The 27,874-nt window shown below is 41.9% G+C and overlaps 1 pseudogene; it reads left to right on the forward strand.

Annotated features, from left to right (window-relative positions):
- Positions 1 to 1,312: 1,312 nt before the first annotated feature.
- Positions 1,313 to 27,676, forward strand: LOC131267789 (thioester-containing protein 1 allele S3-like; annotated as a pseudogene).
- The last annotated feature ends 198 nt before the right edge of the window (positions 27,677 to 27,874 follow it).

Raw genomic sequence — 27,874 nt, forward strand, 5'->3', positions numbered from 1 at the left:
ATGGTTTTTCCCGAGGTGTACGACTCTTGATTTCTATTTCTTTCAAGGCTCTGCTGCTGGCGAACCGTCTTACAGGTTTTCCAAAGATGGGTCCCTGATCACCTGCTAACTTTCCACCACTAATGAACGGATCATTTTTGACAGCTTGTGCCAAATACCACTTGTTGCGTTGTAAAAGATCCTGTGGACGCCCATATCTGGGGCGTTTCTCGATGCCGCCGGTGGTTTTTTGTCGGGAAATGATGTCCGACTTCGGAATTCCAAGATATTCAGCAATTTTACGATTAGTTACACCGAGTTTTATGACGTAAAATAACATTACTTCGTTGAGCTACCGATGTTTCCTTCCTTTCGAACATTGTGGGCTTTTAACCGCTGTAAAAATTGCGACTAAATTATCCACAGCGGTTTGCAAGACTTCGTCGAAAAAATCTTCTTACCATAACATTACACATTATTCTTCTTCTTCTTCTCCCCCTAAAGCGTATGGCTGCTAAACTCATTACGCATTATAAAACATGATTAATTATGAAAATTAATGTATCAAAGGAAAACCGATACGTAAAACAAAAAACAATTATAATACAAGTTTAACGAGCCAATCAACAAAGCTCAGATCAGATGTGTCCGATAAATTTTGCACCACAGTGTAGATTTTAGCTTTTGTTATATTACATGTATATTCAATTTGTGAACAAAGTGGTGCAATTTTTATTTCCTCACAATTTTCATGAACTATTTGGTTAAAACGCTATTAGCTCACGTTAATACAGTGGTTGTAAAACAGATTGTAATAGTGTTCCAAATGTAAAAAAGCAAGAACATCAATGGAAATTTTAAAAATATTGCAAATCACAGGGTGGTGCTATTCTTGTTCCCTTCGGTGTATATTTACACCTGTTTCCATTTAGGGCTGAATGTTGCTTCGAATCGCGTGCCACTACGGCCAGCCGTAGTCAGCCGTCTGTGACAATTCAACCGCATTGGCAAGCGATTCAAAGCAAATGTCACATCATTCAACCCTAAGTGGAAACAGGTTATAATTATAATCCAATACACAACATGATAATCTAACCTATGGTTCAGAGCATAACGTGGGGTTTCAAGCTAGTATAAAAATATAAATACTTAATTATTAGTTTGGATCTTCCCATTATCAAATAGGAACGACGTCGGGGAATTCCCATCGTGGTAAGACATATCGCGAGATTGCTATTTATAATACATTACCAACGAAAAAGACGGGTCACATTCAGTTTCACTTCAAGTTGCTTCGAAAGTGGACGTCTAAGTGCTTATTCGCGGCATCGAGATGTGGCAACTCTTACAGTCACAATTACTCTTGGTGATAACCCTCCTCAGTGCTACTCATGGGTACATTTTGTTACAACTTTCCTTATCTTATGCTGCACTTTTAAATTCAAAATAGAACAGCATGGTAAGACAAATTCTTTTTTGATGTCCGTTTCAGGTTGCTTGTGGTTGGTCCGAAATTTATCCGATCGAACCAGAATTACACGCTGGTCTTAACTAATTTCAATTCATCCACGGGCAGAGTGGATCTGAATGTTCAAATAAACGGTACAACGGAAGCTGGTGAAACCATACTCGGCCTCACCAAAACAGTGGATGTGCAAAACTATCAAAACCGTTTGGTGAACTTTGAAGTTCGTTTTCCTTCGCAATCAATGAAGACGTGTTGTTAACAAACCGTTCCTTACAGCTCCCGGATTTGGTACCTGGCAACTACAAAATCACTTTGGATGGCCAGCGAGATTTCAGCTTCCATAAGGAGGCTGATCTTATACTTAAAACCAAATCAGTTTCCGGATTGATACAGCTCGATAAGCCAGTCTTCAAGCCCGGTGATACGGTCAACTTTCGAGTTATAGTATTGGACACCAATTTGAAACCTTCGGCTAACGTGAAAACGGTGAATGTAACCATTCAAGATCCACGCGGGAATGTGATCCGCAAGTGGTCGGCAGGACGTCTACATCTTGGAGTTTTCGAGAACAAACTCGAAATAGCTCCAACGCCACTGATGGGGAAGTTTAAAATGTCCGTGAAAATTGGTGGAGAAGAACTGGTGACGAAGTCGTTCGAGGTGAAGGAATATGTACTCTCTACGTATGAAATCGACGTCTACCCTACAAAGGTGCCGCTGGAAGAAGATCAATCGCTCGACTTAACGGTAGAAGCCAAATACTTCACCGGCAAACCGGTACAAGGGACGGCTATTTTGCGCCTTTATTTGTCAGATGGTATATTAGATCAAACAAAAACGTGGGAAGTTTACGGTATGGGTCAGGCACAACTCAAATTCAATGGTCTTCTCGATTTTTACGAGCCTCAACACGATGTGAATATCAACTTTACGTTCATCGAGAAATACACAAGTAAATATTGCAACGCTACGTTGGTTTGACAGGATTTCATCACGAAAAAAATAATGATGCGTATTTTCAGATCGCACCTTAACAATCTACAAGCCAATAACGGTGCACAAGTACCGATACCACGTGGAACTGATAAAAGATAGTCCTGCATTCCGGCCAGGCATGCCGTACAAATGCGATATTCACGTTAAGTACCACAACGGAACTCCCGCAGCGAATGTCGTGACCGAAGTGGCCATTTTCGGTCTCAATGAAGAATATATTGAAAATCTAACTAGTGACAAGAATGGAGTGATCAAGCAAACTCTCATGCCGTCGGCAGATTCAGACACGATTAATATTGAAGTGGGTACTTTAATGAGAAAAGCTACTGATTTAAAGATACACTTGGTTCAAACCCCACCGTCTTTATTATCCTTATTCCAGGTGAAAATCGAAGACAATGATCTCCTGACCGAGGATATCCATCGAGTCGAAACTAACACAGATGCTTACGTCAAAATTGAACTGAAATCAGAGTAAGTGTTCGAATCTCGACGTGCACTTATGCAAAACTAATTGAAATGCAATGGGAAACTCTCTTTTCTGCAGGATAATGTTGAATGAACCCATCAAGTACTCGATAACCTGCACAGATAAAATGCAATTCCTCGTGTACTACGTTGTATCCAAGGGGAACATCATCGATGAAGGATTGCTGAGACCCAGCAAAACCCATAAAGTTCCACTTCAAATCAATGCCAACAGCAAAATGGTCCCGAAATCGAGAGTCATTGTAGCAACTCTAGCTAAGGATACAATAGTATACGATACCGTTGATATTGAATTCAAAGAGCTGAGTAACAATGTGCGTCATGGCTTAACGACAGCTTGATAAACTCCCGAAGTTGTAAGTTTAACAAGTAAAATGTTCATATTGATTGGTTCTTTTCTATCAGTTTAAGATGGTGATCGATGAGCAGGATCGTGAAGTGAAACCTGGAGGACAAATTTACCTGTTCATGCAAGGTCGGCCTGGATCCTATGTAGCCCTTGCAGCTTACGTCAAAAGCTTACTCCAGCACAATGGCAACCATGATGTGCACTGGGAAAACATAGAGGCAGTGTTTGACAACTTTCATTATATTCAGAATAATGAACACGATAAAATTCATGTGAGCAAAGTAAAGCTAGATCTAAAGAGCAAGTTAATCATAGTTCTTTTGATTGTTCCTTTACAGAGTATGGGACTCTTTGCGCGAACTTTGGACAGCTTAAAACTTGAAGGTGGTACGTATTCTTGTCGATTTTAAAAATACTAGCTCATTTTCCCGGTTACACAGGCTGCACTATTTAGTTTTTGAGGTGAAATATGGAATTTTAGTCAAATGTAACATTCATTCAACATTTTTCCAAGTCCAGTTGGGTCACTTCTTCAACCATTGAAATCGGTACTGTTCGACTTCATATCAATGTTAGGAAGTTTTGAAACTATTTCTTGTAGAAAAACTATCTATCAAACATCTCTTTCAGTTTCTGCGTGTTTGTCCATCGGAGTGAACTCTGGATTGCTTTCTGGTTGATTTGTGCATCGTCGTGATATTTTCGTTTTGTGTGTGACTGTGTTTTATATGAATTTGTGTTTTGTATGTGTTTCAAAGCACTTGATGAATCGTGTATCCCGGTATTCGAGAACACAATATAAAGTAAATTCGCCATGACTTTTGTTGGTGGTGCATGTTTTTTTCGTTTTTTTTGGTTAAATTATACGAAGACCTTTGCTAGTTATACCCTTATTAGCCGAGGAATGCTTCTGTCATATTTTTCCATCCTTTTACTGTCAAAGCAGGCTCTGGCAGGGCGTTTGACATATAAATGATGTCCGCTCGTGTAATAACGCAAAGTTCCACAAAATGAGTTTTGCAGTTATTCGATCATTTTCACGTTTGAATTTAGCGTATTGTTCATCCTAGAGTAACGAACAAAATCCGTTGTAAACAACAAAGCAAAAACTTAAAAGCAACACTTTGTAATATAAATTCCAGTCGAAAGAAAATCGGAACCGATCATGCCTGATTCCGATTTTGATGAAGAAATGTATCTATCAAGCGCGTTTGGCAGATAACTTCTGGAAAAATATGACAGATACATTCCTCGTCTAATAAGGGTATTACCCAAAGACAATTAACAGACAGGTCGCAGCATACCATGTAACGAGCCGAAAACCGTGGGAAAATTTTTGACAGTTGGTTAAAATTTTGTTTACTTCTCACGAACAGCGAAGAAAGTGGAGCAAAACTGCAAAATTTGGTATGTTTCATCAACATAACTCCGTATAATGCAGACCAACACACTTAATTTCGGCAATCACGGCGAGCAAAAGGATCCATATCCCATGATTTCACACAGAAGAGCAGTTTCTACCCACAAAACCATGGATACTGTGATCTAGAATTACCAACTGCCTATTTCGCAAAGATTTTGGCGAAGATCTCCCACAAGTATGCTGGAAATTTTTGTAAACACTTTTTTAACCAACTGTCACAACAATGGCGGAGCGAAAAACAGCTTTGACCCGACCTGTCTGTTGATTGTCTTTGGTATTACCCGTTATCGAGCATTTTATTCACTTAACTCATTGAACGTATTTCATAAGGCCCGGGCACAGTGCCACGCGTCATTCTAAAATTGCTTCAAAACACAACTTTTTTCAACTTGAAAAGTATTTTGGTAATCCAAGTATTCTTAAGGGCATGGTAAACGAAGCGTAATCGCTGGTCTCTCGTGTATCGGCGATAGTCGGGCTAAGGCTGGTGTCAGTGCTTTGTCGCACGTCGCATATTTTATCGTAAAATCTGTGTTTCGGTCGGCGAGTGAAAAATAGATTTGCAAACATTTGCGCCCCTGGTACAGAGTGCCGGTGGATGGAAAATAGTTGTTTGTGATGATGTACAGTGGTTGTTGATAAGATTTCGGTGTACACAATACCTCTGTGCTGTTTTTTTTTTTTTACAGTTCAACAATCAAATCAACATTGAATGCGCTTACATCAGCATCGGCTCACGAATAGGAACGTCTACACGAAGCAAAAAAAAAGTGACAGAAAATAATGATATTTTCGCCTGTCTCAGAGTTTTGCGCCACGTGTAATCTAAGCATTACACTTTTCCACTCGTCTGTACTAGCGCTGGATGTTTTGAAGACTTAAAACTTCACCGCTTCGCGATTGACAGTTGGTGCGTGATGGCATTCATGCAAACATCCTTTATTATTCTGTACATGATTGATCGACATAAAGTGCACCAACACACAAGTGGGTTGCTTTGCAGTATGGGAATGCTACACGATCGGTTCCGCTATAGCAATGTGTCAGACTAAAAGGGAAGATGTGAAAGGGCAGATGTGACTTCCCCCCAAGCACACCGGTTCAACATTAGAACGAGTGGGAAGACAAAGTCTGTAAGAGAAAGCTGACAGTGCTGGACTTAAGGGGTTTGAAATGTGGGGAAACGGGGCAATGTTGCATGTCGCCGTCAGTTGGGACGTAATGGGAATAGCTGTTCGGTACTTTTTGCCAAAAGTAAATACGCTTAGCTATTTTTGTTCATGTTCCACATTTGTGGACAAACTGTAAATACTAAACATCCGTGGCAAATTAGTGACTTCAAATCGAGAACAAAGCGCAATAGGACCGATTGTGAAGACGCTTATCAGTTCTTCTGTTGCGGGATTGTTGGTTGGGAATTGGTTTTCCTAGTTTAGCAATAGTCTACCGATTGCATAGAAAACTTGCATGCAAATTGAGCTTGTTCAATCCTACACCTTACAAGTTGCTAACTTTTATATATTAGATAGATAGATATAGAAGATGACAATAGCAAAATTGAAGCTTTTTCACAATTCTTGTCAGAAAGCCATTAAAGCATCTTGATCATATTTCAGCTAGCGATACTTTTCCTAGATTGGAATCGAATTGGTTGGGCAGGAAAATTATCCCGTTTCGCACAAATTTCGTGGAGTCTTTTCTGTGGAAAAACCTTACAATTCCAAACAATGGACGACTTATGTTAAACGAAAATGTGCCAGAGTCAACAGCGGTCTGGTCACTGACGGCTTTCTCAATCGATCCCGAGTACGGACTGGGGATCATCAAACAGCCGATCGAGTTCACCACGGTTCAGTCGTTTTACATCGTCGATAATCTTCCATGCACCATCAAGCAAGGTGAGGCTGTTGCGCTACAGTTCACCTTGTTCAACTACCTCGGCGAAGAATACATTGCTGATATAACGATGTATAATGTTGGGAATCAAACCGATTTCGTTGGGCAACCTGCAGGAGGTAAGTGTCTCTCTCTAAGTTGAATCCAGAGCTCTAAAATTATTTGATAATTTCTTATCTTATTAACTTATCTCTCTCATTCAGCATCCAGCTACACGAAGTCGATCAGCGTTAAACCGAATGTGGGCGTTCCTATTTCATTCCTGGTAAAACCCAGGAAGCTTGGAGAGATGGCTGTTCGCTTGAAGGCTTCCATTATGCTGGGCCAGGAAACGGATGCAATCGAGAAAGTGATTCGAGTGATACCAGAGAGTTAGGTCGAGAAGAAGATGGAATCACGCGTTTTTAGTCATAACATTGTTTGGGTTGAGTCGAGTTAGTTAGATTAATAATAATGGAACAGTCCGCCATTGCCGGTCCGGGTATAGTGTACAAGTGTGCTGTTAGTACAGTCTATTATTGTTTTTGTTCTTAATAAAAAAATTATACGGCATCGCCTTTGCTATTTGCTTCATTTTCATGCGCTCTCTTTGTTTCTTTCTTTCACTTCGTTTCTTCCCTAGTAGCAATTTTGAGTTGAAATGTATTTCCATCTCACTCCAGCTCACGGTCGAGCCTACAGCCCCACCTACCGTCGCTACCATGGCTCGTCACCCTCGTTCATCAATTGACCCGAACTATGAAAAGTTCTTGCCCCTCTACGTTTCCCTACCATCCATAGCTTCGGGTGGAGATAGGGAATTCAATGGGCAAGAGCGAGATGGTGATATTCTTGTCTCTTTTACACCAAGGCAGAAATTCCCCCGTCCCGCCACCGCCAGAAATCTCTTCATACCGCACCCATCTGTTGCCGCGGCAGCCGATCCGAACTGAAAAATCGAGACTTGTGATTGGCTAGCCGATCCCTCATGTGTGAAGTCATCAAAATGCGCATGCGCATTGCAATACGATACGAAGTCTAAATTAGTGTTGGAAAAAGCACCAAAATTTAGTGTGCTGTGCGCACACGCACTTTAACCAAGGTGTGCTGTGCGCACAGTGCGCACTTCTCGCTCAGTGCGCACTTCTCGCACAGTGCGCACTTCGCGCACAGTGCGCACTTCGCGCACAGTGCGCACTTCTCGCTCAGTGCGCACTTCTCGCACAGTGCGCACTTCGCGCACAGTGCGCACTTCTCGCACAGTGCGCACTTCTCGCACAGTGCGCACTTCTCGCACAGTGCGCACTTCTCGCACAGTGCGCATGAATAGTACGTACTTCAAGCAGAGTGCGCACGGTGCGCACTTTAGGCGCACTTTAAGCACTGAGCTATAACAGTTTTTTTTTTGAATAATTAAAACAGTAGAGATGGATGACATGATGTTGTGCAGGGTTGTTGTGAGTAAAGTTCTGCAGTGGCGAGGGTGGTGACGCAGAGAGTGATAGCGAGCAAGAGAGAGAAAGAGAAATATTTTTTTTTTTATATGGCACGACATCCCCTAGTGGGACAAGGCCTCTCTCCGAAGAGAGTTTGTGTGTCCGAAAGACGGTATATTATAGATCGGTGGTCAGCCGTTCGTAATACCGAGGGGGTGCCAGACTCGAGATTCGATCCCACACTACACCTATGGTGTGGTGTTTCCTCGCGCTACCGCTGCGCCATGGGCACCCCCCATAAGAAGAAAGAAAAATATAGCCAGTAAAATAATTACGCAGTATTTCATACATAACACTATGCAGCGAACAACCCTGCACAACATCATGTTGGTCCATCTCCTCTACTGTTTTACTTATTCTAAAAAAACTGTAATAGCTCAGAGCTTAAAGTGCGCCTGAAGATCGAGAAGTGCGCACTGTGCGAGAAGAGCGCACTGTGCGAAAAGTGCGCACTGTGCGAAAAGTGCGCACTGTGCGAAAAGTGCGCACTGTGCGAGAAGTGCGCGCACTTCAAGCATTGTGCTGTGCGGTGCGCACTGTGCGCACAATCGCACTTTACCCAACACTAGTCTAAATGCCCTGCGCGAAGACCCAGCGCGAGCGATCGAAAACTCAACGCGAGCAATCATAAGGGGTGTGCACACGTCGTCTGCGCGTTCTTCGGGCGCGGCTAACGCGCTGACGAGGTGTGCGGATTAGCTTCGGCAAAATCCGAAAAAAACTACTGCAGCGAGAGTGAGCAGCAATATACTGCTTTCCTTTGCAACCGTACAGGAGGCAAGGTAAATTTGGAATATTTACGCATACTACCTTATAAGTAACGTACATCCCTAGATGCGCATCTTTGGTTTTTCTTTAATTGTTTGACCATGAAGGAAATTTAATCATTTTGGTTGCTGTTTTCTCATGAAGAACTACAATGTCGGACACAAGTTGTACACCACATCCATTTCTCATTTTTGAGCCTCTGTATTTCCCATTGCACGGCTTATCGTGCATATTTCATTAAATTTCGTCAAAGCCGCTTAGCTAAAGGTAAAGGTAAAGGTCCTACACTCTAACCCGTAAAGCAGTCCTAGATCATGATATACAAACTGTGCCGACGGGTAGCTCAAATCGTAGGTCATATAGCTTGTTCCGGAGCTGTCTCACATATGCCATACCTTGAGTTCATCACTGAACAGCACATTTCGCTAATGGACTACACCTTAGTGAGCAAATTCAAGCCGAGCCTGGCAATGCTGCACGCTGAGCTTCGACTGTTGCTAGAAGGAAGCTGCTTGATCCGGTAACCTCTGACCGATGTTCTCAGTGACGGACAACTGCAGTTCTATTATGACTCGCGCAGCTGAGGAATATGGTTCCGTTCTATGATCAATGCTGTCTTCTGAGTATTATAAGCAACACTGCGTAGGGATTCAAGAAATACAAATTTTGTGTCATGTAAATCTTTTGTCTAAAACTGTTGCAGTCTCAAGAACAAACGTTTTGTAGCTAGGACATTTTAAAGAGCTAACGAAAATAGGCGCTCTTATAAACTCATAGCAGCAAAATAATAGCCGCGGTGCTATAAGACAACGGTTCCAACACATCACGTGCCAACTGCAAAGTCGCAATTCGAATTAAGACCCCTTGGGGTACGAAAGACCGACTACGGTATCTTTTTAACAAACTTTCTAAGAAAGGGACATACTAGGAGTCCCATAATTTAGCGACATATCATGAGAAACAATTATAATACTGTTTCCTTTCCTGCTCCTCCAACAGTAACAGAAAAAAACTGGCAGCAGCGGGAATGGGAACTCCGAAAACCCGAACATTTTCTTATCCTGTCGCTCTTCTGGTAGGCACCCCCGAAACACTGCACGAAGTAAAGCCAGCCAAATTGTGGCCAAATCGGGACACGAATATTCAGAAAGATTTGGTTGGAAATTTCCGAAGCAAAACCGAAGTTGCCGCGGCAAAAACGAAAAATGGTGGCCTCTTTCGGGGCCCTCGCTCTTTTTCTCTTCTCTTCCTTCTACACATTCTCATGTCTCGAGCTGTTACGCGGAATTGAACCGCGTTGTTTCCACTCCGGTCTCTGCGCACCTACCGCAAGACCGTCGCTCTTTGTTGAGAACGGTGTGCTAAAGGCCCAATATATATCTACTGCGTAGCCGTTTGTATGGACTGTATGGGAATGCATCGGTATACGCTCAACCCGCTCTAGCCATTTAAACCTCTCGCGGAGCGAATTCATATGGCCACCGCGTTTCGGTTTTTGCTCTTCATTTAGCGATCGCTTGCGCTGCGTACGTAAGAATGAATGACCGCTCGCGCTGGGTATACTCGTACGGGTACCCGTACGTACGTATTCGACCGCGCTGGGTATACCCGTGCGGGTACCCGTACGTCCGTATTCGACCGCGCTGGGTATTCGACTGGTCTACGATTGCTCGCGCTGGGTTTTCGATCGCTCGCGCTGGGTCTTCGAAGACCCGATCGCGCAGGGCATTTAAACTTCGTACCGTATTGCATTGCGCATGCGCACTTTGATGCACAAACCTCGATTTTTCAGTTCGGATCGGCTGCCGCGGCAACAGATGGGCGCGGTAAGGAGAGATTTCTGGCAGTGGCCTGACGGGGGAATTTCTGCGTTGGTGTAAAAGAGACAAGAATATCACCATCTCGCTCTTGCCCATTGAATTCCCTACCAGCAATAGCTTCGGGTGGAGATAGGGAATTCAATGGGCAAGAGCGAGATGGTGATATTCTTGTCTCTTTTACACCAACGCAGAAATTCCCCCGTCCCGCCACCGCCAGAAATCTCTCCTTACCGCGCCCATCTGTTGCCGCGGCAGCCGATCCGAACTGAAAAATCGAGGTTTGTGCATCAAAGTGCGCATGCGCAATGCAATACGGTACGAAGTTTAAATGCCCTGCGCGATCGGGTCTTCGAAGACCCAGCGCGAGCGATCGAAAACCCAGCGCGAGCAATCGTAGACCAGTCGAATACCCAGCGCGGTCGAATACGGACGTACGGGTACCCGTACGGGTATACCCAGCGCGGTCGAATACGTACGTACGGGTACCCGTACGAGTATACCCAGCGCGAGCGGTCATTCATGCATACGTACGCAGCGCAAGCGATCGCTAAATGAAGAGCAAAAACCGAAACGCGGTGGCCATATGAATTCGCTCCGCGAGAGGTTTAAATGGCTAGAGCGGGTTGAGCGCGAACGATGCATTCCCATACAGTCCATACAAACGACTACGCAGTAGATATATATTGAGCCTTTAGCACACCGTTCTCAACAAAGAGCGACGGTCTTGCGGTAGGTGCGCAGAGGCCGGAGTGGAAACAACGCGGTTCAATTCCGCGTAACAGCTCGAGACATGAGAATGTGTAGAAGGAAGAGAAGAGAAAAAGAGCGAGGGCCCCGAAAGGGGCCACCATTTTTCGTTTTTGCTTCGGTTTCGGGGGTTCCCTACCTCGACCCGAAGCTTGTGGCGCTTGGGCAATGAATAACACGAAGGTTGCCGAAACCGGCGCGAAAGGTTCCGAGCAATTTTTTTCACTACCACTGCTTTGATTTGTGTACGTACACGAAATGCCGAAATCGTTACTTCTCTCTTTATCCTATGGCAATTTTTGTTCTTCCATCTTCCTCCGATGTATGTTCGGCACATGCAAAAAGAACGAAGTACTGAGAAAAATGCCGATGAAACAGTTTCGAGAGAGAAGGAAGAACAAAAATGATTATATGAAAAAGGGGGACGCAATGAGTTTGGTGTTTCGTGTACGTACACAAATCAAAGCAGTGGTAGTGAAAAAAATTGTTCGGAACCTTTCGGGCCGGTTTCGGTAACCTTTGTCTTTTCCATTGGCTACCAGAAGAGCGACAGGATAAGAAAATGTTCGGGTTTTCTGAACTCTCACTTCCGCTGCAGGCAAGATTTTCTGTTACTGTTGGAGGACCCGGAAAGGAATGAGTATTACCATTGTTTCTTTTTTAGCGCTAAAGTTGCTGCTTGCTGTTGTAATCTGACGGTGTATGCTAACTTTTGAATGGCCTCTCGTACTCCCGTGGGTCTCAAGTTGCAAGTCTGCCCTATTTTGACATGACCTTCAGAGGACTTTTTGTATGAGTACGAAACGGCTCACACCAAACTAGACTAACGCTAGAGCAAAACAGAACATACAAACATACAGAACGATATAATTGGTAAAAATAGCGCTATCTTGCGATGTAGGATAACCAAAACAAACATTCGTAATAAACTTATAAATTCCGTTTATTAACGAGAAAACAATAGAACCAGGGAATAAAACACATTTTTATTGATTTACAGTTACCGACCATACGATTCGGTATGTATGCTGTATGTTGTTGGATATTCGGTATGTGCTTTTTTCTGTGTATCTATGTATATGCTTAAGCGATCTTGCTTTCCCTGCCTTTTTTTTTGCCCTTGCTCCCACGGTTTGAGCAAGCCATGTTTTGATTTGATTATTAATACACTGTACCCATAAAGTCAGTACACAGCAGGCTAAAACAGCTTTATTTTATAAGGAATAAATGTTTCGAAAAAGGAAAAATGAGAGATTGTTTCTTGCACTATCTTCTTTATTTTGATGTAATTTGGCCGCGACACGAGTTTGGATTCCCGAGATATGGTCAAAATTGTACCATTGCACCCGAAACACGCACCAAAAAAGTGAGTACACAGTACAATTTTTCATCATGTTTTGTATTGTATTATGCTTGAATTTTAGATGATTGTTTGGGGGTTTTATGATATAAAATGTAAACGATTGAATCAGTTTAACAATGATTGATAACAAATTCACTTTTTTCCTGACCCATAATGGCCAGAAACGGAAGAAGAAGAAGAGAAGAAGAAGAAGAAGAAGAAGAAGAGGAAGAAGAAGAAGAAGAAATCTACTTGCTCACCCAAATGCAGAAATAGCTAATTCTTGCAATCTTTGTTTTGTTGTAGTGGAAGACCCTTAAGCATATAGTAATTTGTATTTTTTTAACTAATGATTGTGGACATCATGATTTTCGAAACGGAAACAACGGATCTATCAGTTTTCGTGACGCTGTCCCATACAAAAGGAATGGCTGGCCAACGTTTCCATTCCGAAAATCATCATGACCTTTAAATGTTGAAGTATGAACTTTTCAGCGCTTATCGCAACTGAGCAGAGCTTCTTTTTACATACGCTATTCTTTGTTTTTAATTTGCATGATAATAGTTCTTCCAAATGAGCAAACCCGCTTCAGTAGCAGTCGAAGATCGCTTGGAAAAGGGTGTTCCAATTGATGTTTTAAAAAATGAAGCTGTGTGATTGCTCCTTAGGCCTATTGCTAACAATTGTCTCAAGTGTTGTTCAGGGGTAAGTATGTCCGGCATAATACATATTTGTTAGTTCGACTGGCAATACAAGTGGTGCGTAAATTGGAAGTGTTTTAATTGATGTGTTGTTCGGCATTTCTAGAATATTAATTGTTGGCCCAAAGAGAATCTATCCCGGCCGAAAATGTACCATAGCGATAACCAATTTTGCAGATGAAAGAGTGGATCTGTCACTCACTCTGGAAAGAACCGATGCGGAAAAACCAGAAAATTTTGAAACTAAAACTGTAGATGTACGAGCTTTTATGAATAAATTGGTGGATTTCAATGTAAGCACAACTGGTAGCTAATATGAAGTGAACTTGACAACAATATAATAGAATTTCTAAAAATCTTGCAGATTCCGGAGATGCTTCCTCAAGGAGATTATAGGATTACTATTACCGGATTAAATGGCTACAGTTTCAGTGAAGAAGTCAAAGTTAAAGCTCAAACAAAATTCTTCGCCGGTTTGATACAGCTCAACAAACCAGTCTACAAACCTGGCGATACCGTTAATTTTCGAGTGATAGTGTTGGATTCCGAACTAAATCCACCGAAGAATCTACGTCGCGTTTCTATATCCATCCAAAATCCCGACGGTAACCCCGTAGGGAAATGGAATGACGCTCTTCTCAACCTTGGGGTGTTTGAAGGAAGTTTACCAATAGCGACTGAACCAAAACTGGGCAAATACACAATCGTTGTGCAAAATCAAGATGAGAAATTGGTATCCAAGACGTTTGAGGTGCAGGAATACGTGTCGTCGGGGATAAATGTTGAGGTTTTTCCTACCAAAGTTCCAGTAGCAGCGGATAACGGAGTTGATTTGACAGTATCGGCTAAAAATGTATTTGATCAGCCGATACAGGGAACAATGAATTTATTGCTATACTCAAAAACAAGCTCTTTAGAAATTGCTGCATCCCTCGAAGTACATGGAATTAAAAAGTATAACATGAGTTTCGGCAACCAACCGGTCCGAATGGAATATGATGCCGAATCCGAAGACTTATTTTTGAACTACACTTTCGTTGAGCGTTATACAAGTGAGTAATAGTTAATTTTATTCGTGCTGAATTAATTTCGTGGGATAATATAAATGACACGAACGCTTTGTCCTATGTGTAGATCGAACACTGTTCAAATCTGTACCCATTATTGTCTACAAAAGCATGTACCGAGCTAAGCTAGTGAAAGAGATCTCTGAGTTTTTTCCTGGACATCTATTCAATGCCAACGTGAAAGTTGAACATCAGGATGGGTCACCTGCAAAGAACGTGATCTGCCACGTAGAAGTGGACGGCATCGTGGGAACTTTTGATAAAAATCTTGCAACTGATAATAACGGTGTAATTCCACTCCGGCTGATGCCGTCGGATGATGACGAAATAACCATTGAAGTAAGTATTAAACAATACGCCTTGGTGACGCAAACAAATACGTTTAAAAAATACTGATACTATCGCACAGGTTTCCATAGGAGGCAATGAAGTACTCAGTGAGGAAATTTACAAGGGCGAATCGCACCGAGACACATTTCTTAAAATTGAGCAGAATTCGTAAGTATTTGGCTTGCCTGCGATTCTATGATTTACTTGAAGTAGCTTTAGTATAGTGTTTGGTAATGTATATAAATGTGTGATGCTTGAAATAGCACATTTATTTACAGTAACTGCATTCAATTGTGCTATTTGCTATTTGCATTCAATGCAGAAAAAGATTTGTTTGGTACATAGGCTGTACGACACGTATTATAATTTTAAGGGCAACAACCGCAGAAACGTGAAATTTGCGCTGAATCATTTTATTTTTCTGTTAGCAAAATTATTCTTAGGAATTATTTGGAGTTTATGTTTATAGCTAATCGTATGACATAAATAGACTTTCAATTTTATTTGTACAGATCTTTCGAGATCGCGAAGGATGGGCCTTGAGAGTCTCTCATTTTTCCGCCTGCCGAGAAATTAGAAATTTTGCCCGAGCAAGGGTCTTTTCCTTCGAATCCCTTATGAACCATTCCGCTAGTTGCTCTAGTCTCCAAATAATTTGGGGATCCTATGTCGCAAAAGGTGGAGTGAAATGGTGATTCTGATAGTGGGCCCTGCGAGTGAGAGTCCTAATCTTATTGGGGGATTCGCCTCGTCAAATGTTAATAATACTCTAATATTGACATAACAAAGCATTGGAACTCTTAGGAAGCACCTTATATTCGGTGATGTCGACACATAAAAATAACAGTTCCATCTTAAAGACACGGCATTTCAGGCAAATCTAAAGAATGTTATAAAATTCTGTTAAACGATTCAGGGCTTCGTCTTCATTTAGAACAGGATCAAACAATTTATAAGAGTGCAATGATCAACCAATCGTACTTTCGATATGCGGCAAAGTTAAGATAAACATTTGTAATGAGTTCAATTTTCGATTAAGCGTATTGGAAAACATTAGGGTGAATTTGTTCATTTCTAAATCCTAGGTGTCCTAGTGTAGGAACACTCAAGTTACAATTCACGATCTAGTACAGATCTAATTCGCCAATTCTGATTTTCGATTTTATTTTTGAATTTTTTGTTTTTCCAAAATGTCGTTTATCCCAAAAGGAATAATTAATCCCACAACATCATTAAGATTGAGATTTTTAGTTTTAGTTGTAAATTACCATTTTTTTCTTGATTTTCCTTGGGGAATTTTCCAATTTTTCAAACTCTTCCTTGGCTAAAAAGGAAGATATCTTCAAGATTGGCTCAGCCGATTTTGAGTATTAGCACTGCAACCAAACAAACAAACAAGCGTTAACTTTTATATGATTCTTATTCTTTTTCTTGAAAATTAAATTAAAAATCATTCTAATAAATCCTTAATTGAGTCAAAATAAGCAAACCAGAAGAAGACTTCGTTCGAATGAGTCCAGTCGTTGTTCAATATCCGTTGTATCTCTTACAGGCTTTACCATTTAAGTTTTAAGTTTTAGTTTGAACGGCCAGACCGTTTCTTCAGCGTTCTTGCTTGTCTTGCTCGGTTGCTCAGTGCCTGATACTTGGCCTGGCAAACGCTCTTCCGAGCAAGACGTATAACATTTACTACTTATACTAATTACACGAGACTACGAGCAAGGATTAACATATACTAGTAGGAATGGATAGGACGTGGCAGGCTAAGGGATGTAAGTGGAGGTAGGGGAGAAAGTCAGAGAGTGACACCGAACTTCCAGGCGAAAGCGAATATGATCCATGCATACTAGTAATCCCTCTGTCCCAAGATGTCACGGATGGGGATCACAGGGACTCTTCCAGCTGCTCGGACTGCGGCAAATATTTCGGGTCTGGCGGCTTCAAACTCCACGCACGACCAGAGGAGATGGTCTATGTCGTGGAATCCGTTGCCACAGCTGCATGCTTTACTACCAGTTATTCCTATGCCTCTGTAGGTGCGCATTCAACGCATAATGGTTTGACATTAGCCTCGACATCATGCGAATGAACGAGCGACCCACAGGCTATGGCCTCTCGAAAAACAGATCGAATAATGCACACCGTTTGGCCAACTCATCCGCTTTCCCGTTGTCGGTGATGTCACAATGAGATGGGATCCAAATCAGAGATACTCTGAATGCTTTATCAAACAATGAGCCCAGCAATTCCCATATTTGTATAATGAAATAATCGGAGCTCTTAGAAGCCTTTGCTGACCTAAGGGCCTGCATTGCGTAGAGACTGTCCGTAAAAAATGATAATCAACAGAGCGACCAACTCTGATATGTATACTGTACAAGGTTGCCTCAGCTTAAAAAAGATTTCGATGGAATTGCTGTACACACCGAAACCCGTGCCTTCCTCTGATGAGGAGCCATCGGTGTAGAACTGGTTGTCAAAGTGGCCATACTTTTTCATAAAAACGCTGAGAATCTGCGTCTAGCGAAGGCTTTCTGAAATAGCAGAAAATCAAAACGTATATGATATGTAAGGGTACAAACAGAACAAAATATTAGTGCAGGGTGCATTCATTATTCCGAGGAATTTTGGGTATAAAAAGATGGGTTTGTGAGCTGTAGAACAAGTAAAAGCGACCTGATACATTCAAAGCAAAGCAAACCAAATTTCATACTTTGCCAGTGACTTGGCTTGTCTTTCCCCTTTTACGTGATGTTTAACCACTATTCTGCTTCACATTTTTCATTGAATGAGAATTTCAAATATTTCTTACCACACATGATGCTGCATATGGCATGATGGAGACGCCTAGTAGGTCATAAAATATAAGCTTCACATATGAAGTACAAAAAAAGGTAAAGATGCGCGCGTATGCGCAAAAAAAACCATCATTTATTGTTACAAAACATTCTAGACTATATGTGGGTATGCATCATATTACAATCTTTCACAATCCTTAGCGATGGCGTAAGGTTAAAAACAGAAAATTGAAAACATTTCCGGGAGTTTTGCGAAACAATGCTTAATATTTTTTTACATTCATTTTCAATTTACTCAAACAGTCAACAATTATAAAGCTTTCCAAAACTGTGCTTGAAATCCGATTCCAGCCATTATTATAGGAGTTACAGACCTTCAAAGTTGATAGATTTTTTTCAATTTTTCACGCAATATTTTCACAAATCTTGACTTTGACGGGCTGTTTCTCAGAACCTGGTAGAACAGAGGCTCTAGTTTTTGGGTTAATTCTTAGTTTCATCTTGTAGTTTAAGAAAACATGTTTAATTTTTCTGAAATCCAAAAATAATTTTTTAACTTTTATCCCCTTTTATAATTTTTTAACTTCGCTCCATCGTGCAGTGGAAGCATATGCTCCCATATTCCAAGACGGACAGTACATTTGTCTTGTATAGTCTCAAGAGATCTTGTGGGTGTGCCACCACCCCGAGATCTTTCGAAGGAAGTTGATCCTCTTAGCGCATTATTGAGCGAGATAGTTTATGTGGCTAGCCATAGATATGGACATCAAATTGAAGATTTACGAGGTTCTTTTGCCTATTTTCCGCCGCGTTGTAGTGAAAGGAAAAAATAAGCATCTTCGTTTTCTGTGTAGAAAACTCAACACCTAGGTTGTCAGCCCACGTGACAAGATTATCCATCGTGGTTTGCGAAGGGCGTTGTAGTGCGACGATGCTGTTGCTTGTGACTGAGATCCAAAGTAGCTGGTCAGGCGCACTTTAATCTGACCATGTTCGAAATTCATTGCCTTTTCCAAGAGAAGATTGAAAAGAAGGTTGTTTAATCGCGGTCCTAATCCCGCATTTTCTAACTTTTCACACAGTATAGTTACACATACTGCATCAAAAGCGCCCTTGATATCTAAGAAGATTGAGGCCATCATTTCGCCACGAGAAAGAGCCAACTCAATCTCAGTCACAAGAAGCGCTAAGCAGTTGTAACGGCAAATCGTTCTGACACCAGTCACCGAGTACCGTTCGTAAGGTATAAATAAGCCGACCGAAGTAGAATTGTATCAGTCCGCGTTTGTCAGTCTTACCGATCAGTCAGTCAGTCTAACCAACTATCCAAGTGGCGCAGAATCATCCTTTCGAGCATTTTTCGCAGGCACGAAATCATCGAAATTGGGCGATATGAGTCGTGCCTTGATGCAGGTTTACCGTTTTTCAAAGCAGAAATTTCTTTCACTTCTCTCCATTCAGGAGGGATGATGTTGTTGTGCTCGAACATGCTATTGAATAAACACAACAGTCGTTTCCGCACCGCGCCTGGTAGATTGAGAATCAATCCATTCCCGGCGAGGAATTTTTGCTTCCTCTAGTGAGAGTTCAGACATAGAGCTAGTGAGAGTTCAGACATTGTGAATGGTGCATCCATGTTAGAATCACTGCCAGGTGAGCATTGGAGAAAATTTTGCACTGGAACAAAGTCAGGACAAACCTTGCGTGCAAAAGACTCCAGCCAGTCCGTATCAAGCCTTTCGCTCTCATTAGTAGCGCTTCTATTTCGCATCCTTCTTGCCATGCCCCAAAGCGAGCTAAGAGAGGTGGAAGGGGTTAAGTTACTGACGTATCTCTTTTTTGCCTTCAGTATGTTCTTGCACTTTTTCTCCAATGCTCTATAATTATCAAAAAGAATAATTGACCCTGTGGTAATAAAAGGGGCATTTGTCTTTTCTTTTGAAGTGGATGCGGCTTGGCAATCCTTGTCCCACCAAGGGGTTGGAGGTCTCTTGAACTTGCACCTTTGGTGGGAATTCCTTGACTGAGCTACAATGGCTCACCCGTAGATGCATCAGACGAGCTTTTGATACTCCTCTAAGGGATTAGAAACATGCTCTACAAGAGAAAGTGAAGCTGACATAAGCTCGCCGTACCTTGTCCAGTTGATATTCCGGATCAAGTCAGATTTGTTCGGGCTATCCACCGGGCTCAATCCATTATTGATCACAATCTTTATCGGTAGATGATCACTGCCAATCGGATCCTGGATGACCTTCCACGAAACATCCAGAGCAAGCGATCCCGTGTATAGAGATCGATCGATTGCGCTTCCTCGTGCCACAGGTGTTGAAACCCTAATTGCCTCACCGGAGTTGAGGATTGTCAAGCTATAAGTGTTGCAAAGGTTCCTTATGATTGGTACGCAGTTATCATCACGTGTGCATCCCAAATCTACTCCATGGCAATTGAAATCGTCTAGGATGAAAAACTGCTGTTGTTTGGAGATCTTTTTGATCTTGCTTGTATCAGCCTTGGCTTCCGGAGGGATTTAAATACTGGTAATAGAAAAGTTAAGATCTCCTAACTTTGTCTTATTTGCGATACATTCGATGACCTCGAGGGAGAGGAGAGGTAGTCGGCGAAAACTGTGACAGTCTCGGATACCAATCATTACTCCGCCTCCAAGCCTAGCCCTGTCTGTAGCGTAACGATCTTGACGTTGTATCCCTGGAAGGTTATAATAAGATTTGTGGACGAAGATTATTATACAAAAAGGCTTTATTTCACACGCGGTCTGTTCTGTTAAGTGAATCGACAAAGAAGAGTTTTATACTATGGTTTCCGGTGCAAGGACACCACTGACAGCTTGCACCACTGACTGCTGGTTTAGACGCGTGAGTTCGATACTCACAGAGACGGAGATTGTAAATCCTAACAGGTTAAAGTGATATCTGGGGTAAGCCAAGTTTCTGAGAGAGCAAACACTTCGCAGTTATGTTGAAATGCCAGACCCTTAAAAAAATCTATTTTACCAAGAAAGCTTCTGCAGTTCCATTGGAGAATGTTGGCTATTTCAGTGTTTAATCGTCTAGACGCACCAACGTCTTCAAAACTGGCCATTGCTCCAGCCAAGGCAAAGGCAGCCAGGTTTTTCAGGGGCTCATGAATGCTTAGACTGCTAAGCAAAGAGTTTAGCAGCCCCGAGAGGGACAGAAGTGAGGACCTCCGCTCCTTCGAGAGCTGCCTTAGCCCTTTGCGTCTAGCAGGGGATATTGGGGGACGGTGTAGGGGGTGGGGGGGGAGGGTAGGAGGCTCGTCCAATTTAAGGGATGGGGTTTTACGGCTTGGCACTTTTGTTGGACAAGGGGGTGCCTTTGGATTTTTGGAGTTGGCCTTTTTCTTTTTCTTTTTCTGCCCCCTTTTTGTCTTTCTGCCTTTTTCTTTTTCTTTTTCTGCCCCCCGAAAGGCTGCATCCCAGACTTTTTCTTAACCACTTCAACCTGCGGAAGCGCAGGAGCTGGCTCTGAGATTGCAGTAGGAGACACATTGCGAACTTCCTGCAGAAGACTCAGGGCGTCGTCGCTCGGTAGGCCACGCTTCAGGGCCGAGGAGTACATTCCGTCAGCACACTGGTATTGTGCCTTTTTGAAATCCAGCTGCACACGTTTGTACACCGGGCATGAGTTAGTCTTACGCCACTCTTTTTTACAACATGCACACATCTGTATTCTGGGGCCATGCAACTGCTAGTCAGATGCTCTCCACGACACTTAGCGCACCTTAGCTTGTTGCTGCAGAAGTCCATCTGATGACCCAACTTGCTAGACTTGCCGCAGGTCAAAACCCTTTTTACAAACGGTGTGGCTATCAGGACACGGATGCCCTCGAGGATCAAAAACTGCGGAAAAGCGTAACCCTCAAAAGTAACCCCAATCGAGTGGGTCTCCCGATACAGCTTCTTCCCGTTGACAATTGTGGAGGAGAATAACGACCGAACCGCCGTTACCCTCACCGTCCCCATCGCAGGGGAGTGGGAACCTCCCAATCCGTATTTTAGGATGTCCTCATGGGGAAAATCCAAATCCTCGATGACACCATCGATCTCGACAACGCTACCAGGGATATAAATCCGCTAGTCTTGCGCATAAGCGGCACTAGCAGAAATAGCATTCGCTTGCTCCCGGTCTTTTACGGTGACCCTAATTCTACTAGGACGCGTACGAAGAACATCCGTAACGGCCGGATAGTTGCGTATTGAAGAAGCGATCGATCTAATATCTAACGCCTTTCGTCCAGGCATGACGAACATCAAATAATCTCCCTGCCATGACTCCGGATACGAGCGGGGTCTCAGAACAGAGCCATCACTCGTTTTCTTGGATATCGCTTCAATCAACGGCAGGGAAGCTTTACGCTTCGCGGAGTCACCATAACTCTTTACCAGGGTAAAAGATCCGCCGTCGCTGTCGGTTAAGTCCGGGTAATCCGGGCAACACACAAAACTTCTACTATACACAACACTTCCACGCTCCACAACGCTAATTCGCTCGACGCAGTAATTATAATTGCATCCGTTCCGTCCGGAGGTTGGGAGCGAACTGATTTACCATTTGATAGGACAAAATAATCAGATAATACCACAAACGTATTAGATGATTCCACACACGTGAAAGATGACAAGTCAAGTGAGGCATGTGTACCACAATCGTGGCAGATGATATCACAATTGTGGGAGATGATAGCACAAACCGGTACGGATGGTGTCAGTGAAGTACAAAATCGCGCGTATATACAGGTTGATTTGATGTTGCTACTAAGTTAAACTGGGGGTCCGCGGCAGCCGAGCGGTAGCGCCAGTTAGAAAATCGGCTCATGAGCGCCGGGGCTCACCACCTCGACGGCGTGGGTTCGAATCCCAACCGAGACCGGACCCTCCCCTGTACGAGAGGACTGACTATCCACGTACAACAGGGAAACAAGTCTCGTAAGCCCTTAACGGGCAGGCATGACCAAAAGGTCGTTAAGCCAAGAAGAAGAAGACTAAGTAAAAATCAGAAAAATGAACCTGCCAAACAAAACCGACCAAAATTGAAAATGGAAAATACTGTTTTGTGCGGAATTGTTTGAATGCTGTAAGTGTGTGAAAGAATGAGAGAAAGAAATAGGGAGAGGTAGAACGAGGAAGTGAGAGAGAAAGAGAGTGGCATATGCTAAAAATAAAGGCAGACAAAGAGAGAAAAAGAGAGCCAGAAATAAAAAGTATGACAAGGCGAGGGAAAGAGATAAGGAGAGATAAAGGGAGAGAGCGAGAGGGAGAAAGAGAGAGGATATAAAAAGTGATATATATTTCGTATGTTATTTTTGATCCTGCAATTCGTATTTGCATTTGAATCCGCTTACCACCGGCAATTGCCGACACAATAGACCTTCTACAGAAAGAACGAAACTGTAGCGGGGACGGCATGGAACCTTCAATGGGGCGTTGGGGGAGCCAGGGATAGCCGACGGGCCAGGTAGCTGGCCTAAAAAACCTAGTCCTCCTTATATACTAACAGTGTTTCTTGGAGGATGTTAGAATTGGTACAAGAGGTTTACATGTGCAGTGCGTAAGATGATGTGTAGTTTCGTCGTATTTGTTGGTCCTTACCAAATAATCTATCGATCCTTTTCTTCAATTTCCCTCGACACTCTTGAGTTTTATTATCAACTGGGTCAATCTTGTTGCTGGGTATATTAAATAATGCTGCGCATTTGGTTTGCTCGTTTGGTACGTTACATAATTATCTTTAAGGCATTCCGTTTTCTTTCACGCACATACATTCCCGAACCTAACCTTTTTTACCAATTAGCGTGTTCTAAGCGTGGTCCAAATTTTACACTAACGCTCATCGCTGGTTTTGCTTATCGAGCTGTTTATTTAGGACAGCGATACCGATTCTAGGCGATAAGTTACAAACGGAAACAAACAAATCCATTGTTTTCGCCATCCAACGGGATGAACAATGCTCTCCAATTGTTTTCAACATACTCATAAATCGAGAGATCAGCTTACAGCATTTTTCGGGTTTTTATTCCAAAGTCTCATCAAAACAATAACAAGTAGCAGGTTTCATCTGACAAGTTGCGCTCTATACTGTCAACAACGCATCATCAATGGCATGGCAACATTATCGTTCTAAAAAGCCACATTCAATATCTAACATGTTTCATCTCGGTATCGGTTTGACAGCTCTCAAACCTTGATTTCGGTCTACCCCCGGTGGCAAAATCATTATGCTCTCTCGTTCTGTCCAATTGTGTGACAATTGATACCAGAACGAGAGAGCATGATGATTTTGCCACCGGGGTCGTCGCCTACTGGACGCGTTGCGCGAACGCGAGATGAAACATGTTAGATATTGAATGTGGCTTTTTAGAACGGTAATGTTGCCATGCCATTGATGATGCGTTGTTGACATTATAGAGCGCAACTTGTCAGATTAAACCTGCTACTTGTTATTGTTTTGATGAGACTTTGGAATAAAAACCCGAAAAATGCTGTAAAAGATAGGTCTAGTTACTGCACTTTGACTGTGCAGAGTGCAGTGTGCAACATTATCAAATTTCTTTTTTACTTTGTATGTTTTCAACAGATCGCTCCACTCTCCCAACGGCCCGATAGTTCTGCATATTTCTACGGCTCAAAGAACCAAATTTTGTGTATACTATGTTTTGGCAAAAGGCAATGTGATTGATCAAGGATATATAAGAACTAATAATCAAAAACCAAAGCTATCCATAAGATTTTCGGCCACGATGATTCCTAAAGCTAAGGTATTTGTCGCGACTTTATTCGAAAACACGTTGTACTACGACATGCAGGACATTGTTTCTGAAGATTTGTCAAACAACGTAAGTAGACAATTACAACAATTTAGAACATATAAAAAAGAACTAATATATTTTTCGTTGATAGTTTGACATGGAGATTGAAAACAATTTGTTGGCCCCCGGAAAACAAATAACACTTGAGATGCTAGGACGGAAAGGATCATACGTTGCATTGGCGGCGTACGATAAACGTCTGCTGCAGTACGGTGCAACTCATGACTTATTCTATAGTAATGTTTTGGACTTGTATGAAAGTTTTTATGCAATCGAGGAGAACGAAAATGAAATTTTTCAGGTATTACATCTGCCATGTCAAATACAGTGACCGGCACGGAAAAGTCCCCACTTTAGATTTTCGTTCAATTTTTTTTTTCTTAAGCAAACTACATGCACCGCAAATAGTTTTGGTTTTTTAGTTACATGTTTTATTAATTTTTCCCAAAATTAAAATATGTTTGTTTTCACTTACTCTTAATTGAATCTCATAAGGAATATGTAAAACAAAATACAAATTTTTTTTTTGCATTGCATTGAGTGAAAATAAAAATAATCGAGGTGGGCATTTTTCGAACCGGTCACTGTATATTCACAACATAATTGAAAACTTTATTTGCTCTTTCATTTGATTTTTCAATTCAGAATATCGGTATGTTCGCTAGGGTGTCGGATGATACACCATTGGCTGGAGGTAAGAAATTATTTTTAAGAAATATTAAATGACTATACCCATGACGGAGGTGCCCATGACGCAGTGGTAGCGTGAGGAATCACGCCACAGGTGAGGGATCGAATCTCGAGTCGGGGTGGCATCCCCAGGTATTAGGAACGGCTGACTACCGATCTATAATATACCGTCTTTCGATCACCGAAACTCTCTTCGGAGAGAAGCTTTGTCCCACTAGGGGATGTCGTGCCCCATAAAAAAGAAGAAAAAAATAACCAGCTTTACTCAGCCTTAATTGCAGCAAAACAAAGAGGACAGAACTCTCCACAAGTTTCATATAGAACGGACTTTGCGGAATCATTTTTATGGATCAGCACCACTTTGGACCAAGATGGCAGCAAAAAGTTGATTGAATATGTACCACACACTACAACGGCATGGTGCTTAACGGGATTTTCGATGGATCCAACCTATGGCTTCGGCATCGTCAAGAAACCTCTTGAGTTCAACACAGTCAAAGCGTTTTATATCGTAGACCATCTCCCATACTCTCTCAAGCAGGACGAAGAAATTGCTTTGAAGTTTACTATTTTTAATAATCTTGGTGGAAATTATTCCACAACAGTAAAGCTGTTTAATGATCAGAATGCATTCGAATTTATGGAACCTGAAGGTAAGTAACAATAAGAAGATGATGTAGCATTTCTGGCACTTCTTTTATTTAAATATTTCCAGTTTCGGATGGTTCCAAGGTAGTAACAGCCAATCAATCGATGGGTACTCAAGTATCATTTTTGGTGAAAGCCAAAAAGCTTGGAGAGATAGCAGTTCATTTGAATGCGACAAACATGATTGAATCAGATGCGATTGAAAAGGTTATCCGAGTGATGCCAAAAAGTTTAGTAAAAATCGACATTCATTCTCGCGTTTTTGGTAGTGATACAAACACTACTCAAAGTTTCAATATTTCATTGAAAATTCCCAAGTATGCTGATGACGGATCGGTTAAAATATCATTTGTATTGGAGCGTAAGTGTCTTTTATCTAACTGAAAATTTTGTTTTTAAGTGCTTTGATACATAAATTTATAAACTGATGTACATTTATATCTGTTTCATTCTTATAGCAAACCTTCTATCAAAGGTGATAGATAATTTGGGAAAATTAATTGATGCTCCAGCAAGCACTGGAGAGTCAAACATGATTAATTTTGTGCCGAATGTCGCTATTCTGGATTATCTTATGGAAGCTGCTCCAAACCATGCTGCAATCAAAAAAGCGAAAATACTCCTTCGAAATAGCTTTCAAAATCAGTTAAAATACCGTATGAACGATGGTTCTTTTAAGGATGTTGAAGGATCAAGGTCGAGCATTTTCCTTACAGCGTTTGTTGCCAAATCCATGCAAACTGCGAGCAAGTACCTGCTAGAAGTGGAAGCAAAGATGTTAGATCAAGCATTCGGTTGGCTCGCTGCAAAACAACAGAACGATGGGAAATTTCAAGAAATTGGACCGATTGTGCTGAACGTTATCCAGACAACATCTCGAAAAAGTATTGCCTTGACCTCGTACGTTATAACCGCCTTCCTTGAAAACCCCAATACTAAACAAAAGCATTCCAATATCGTAAAAAGAGGCATCGACTATATCTTGAAATATAAGGACGAGATTGAGGACTCGTTCGATTTAGCAATAGCCACATATGCTCTTTCTTTGCATGATTCTGGTGCAGGAGCCTTGTCCAGCTTAAAAAAAAAGCTACTAAACAAAGCTAATATGACTGAAGAATTTATGTATTGGCCACGGGAATCGCATTCAGTTCAAACGACAGCTTACGCTCTGTTGACAATACTGAATCATGAAGAGTTTTACGCATATGGAATCTTGGGTATGCGATGGCTAACTGAACAGCGGTATCATACTGGGAGTTTTGAACGAACACAGGATACATTCGTTGGATTAAAGGCCCTCACAAAGCTGGCTCATATTTTTTCGCCAATGAAAAATGATTTAACCGTTGAACTGAAAGCAGAAAAGACTCAAAAACCCAATATCTTCATGATCACACCAGAAGATATCGACACAAAATATTTTAATGAAATCTCATCCGATTCGAGACTTTTTTCGATTACTGTTAGTGGAAGGGGCTCTGCATTATTTGCTATTCAGGCCGAGTACACTCTGGATTTGAGGAATCACAAAAAAAGGTTCAACTTAGATGTGGAGAAACTTAGGAATTCAAATAATGAGCTGCAAATGAGAATATGCACGAGTTATATTCAAAGGATAGCGGGTGAGCGTTCCAATATGGCTCTGGTAGAAGTTACTTTTCCCAGTGGATACGTTGTAGACAACAATCCAATCAGCAATCCAACAACAAAAACCAAAATAGAGGTATGTAAATCATGAACCATGTTGTTGACAAAGTAGTAGTGCCCTTCAATGATTGCCAAAAACAATCCTAATATGTACTTTTTATTGAACTTTCAAAATCTTCGCAGAAAACCCTGATTCGTTTTGGCGCAACTTCAGTTACGGTATATTATGCAAATATGGGAACTGAGCAAAATTGTTTTACCATCACAGCCTACCGCAGATTGTTGGTGTCCATAAGGCGACCAGCTTATGTAGTTGTGGAAGACTTCTACCATCCTGGTTAGTTTGGTTTGTATTTCATCGATAAATACGATGTTTTAACCTTTCCAAATA

Source organism: Anopheles coustani, chromosome 3 (assembly GCF_943734705.1).
Source record: "Anopheles coustani chromosome 3, idAnoCousDA_361_x.2, whole genome shotgun sequence".
NCBI lineage: Eukaryota > Metazoa > Arthropoda > Insecta > Diptera > Culicidae > Anopheles > Anopheles coustani.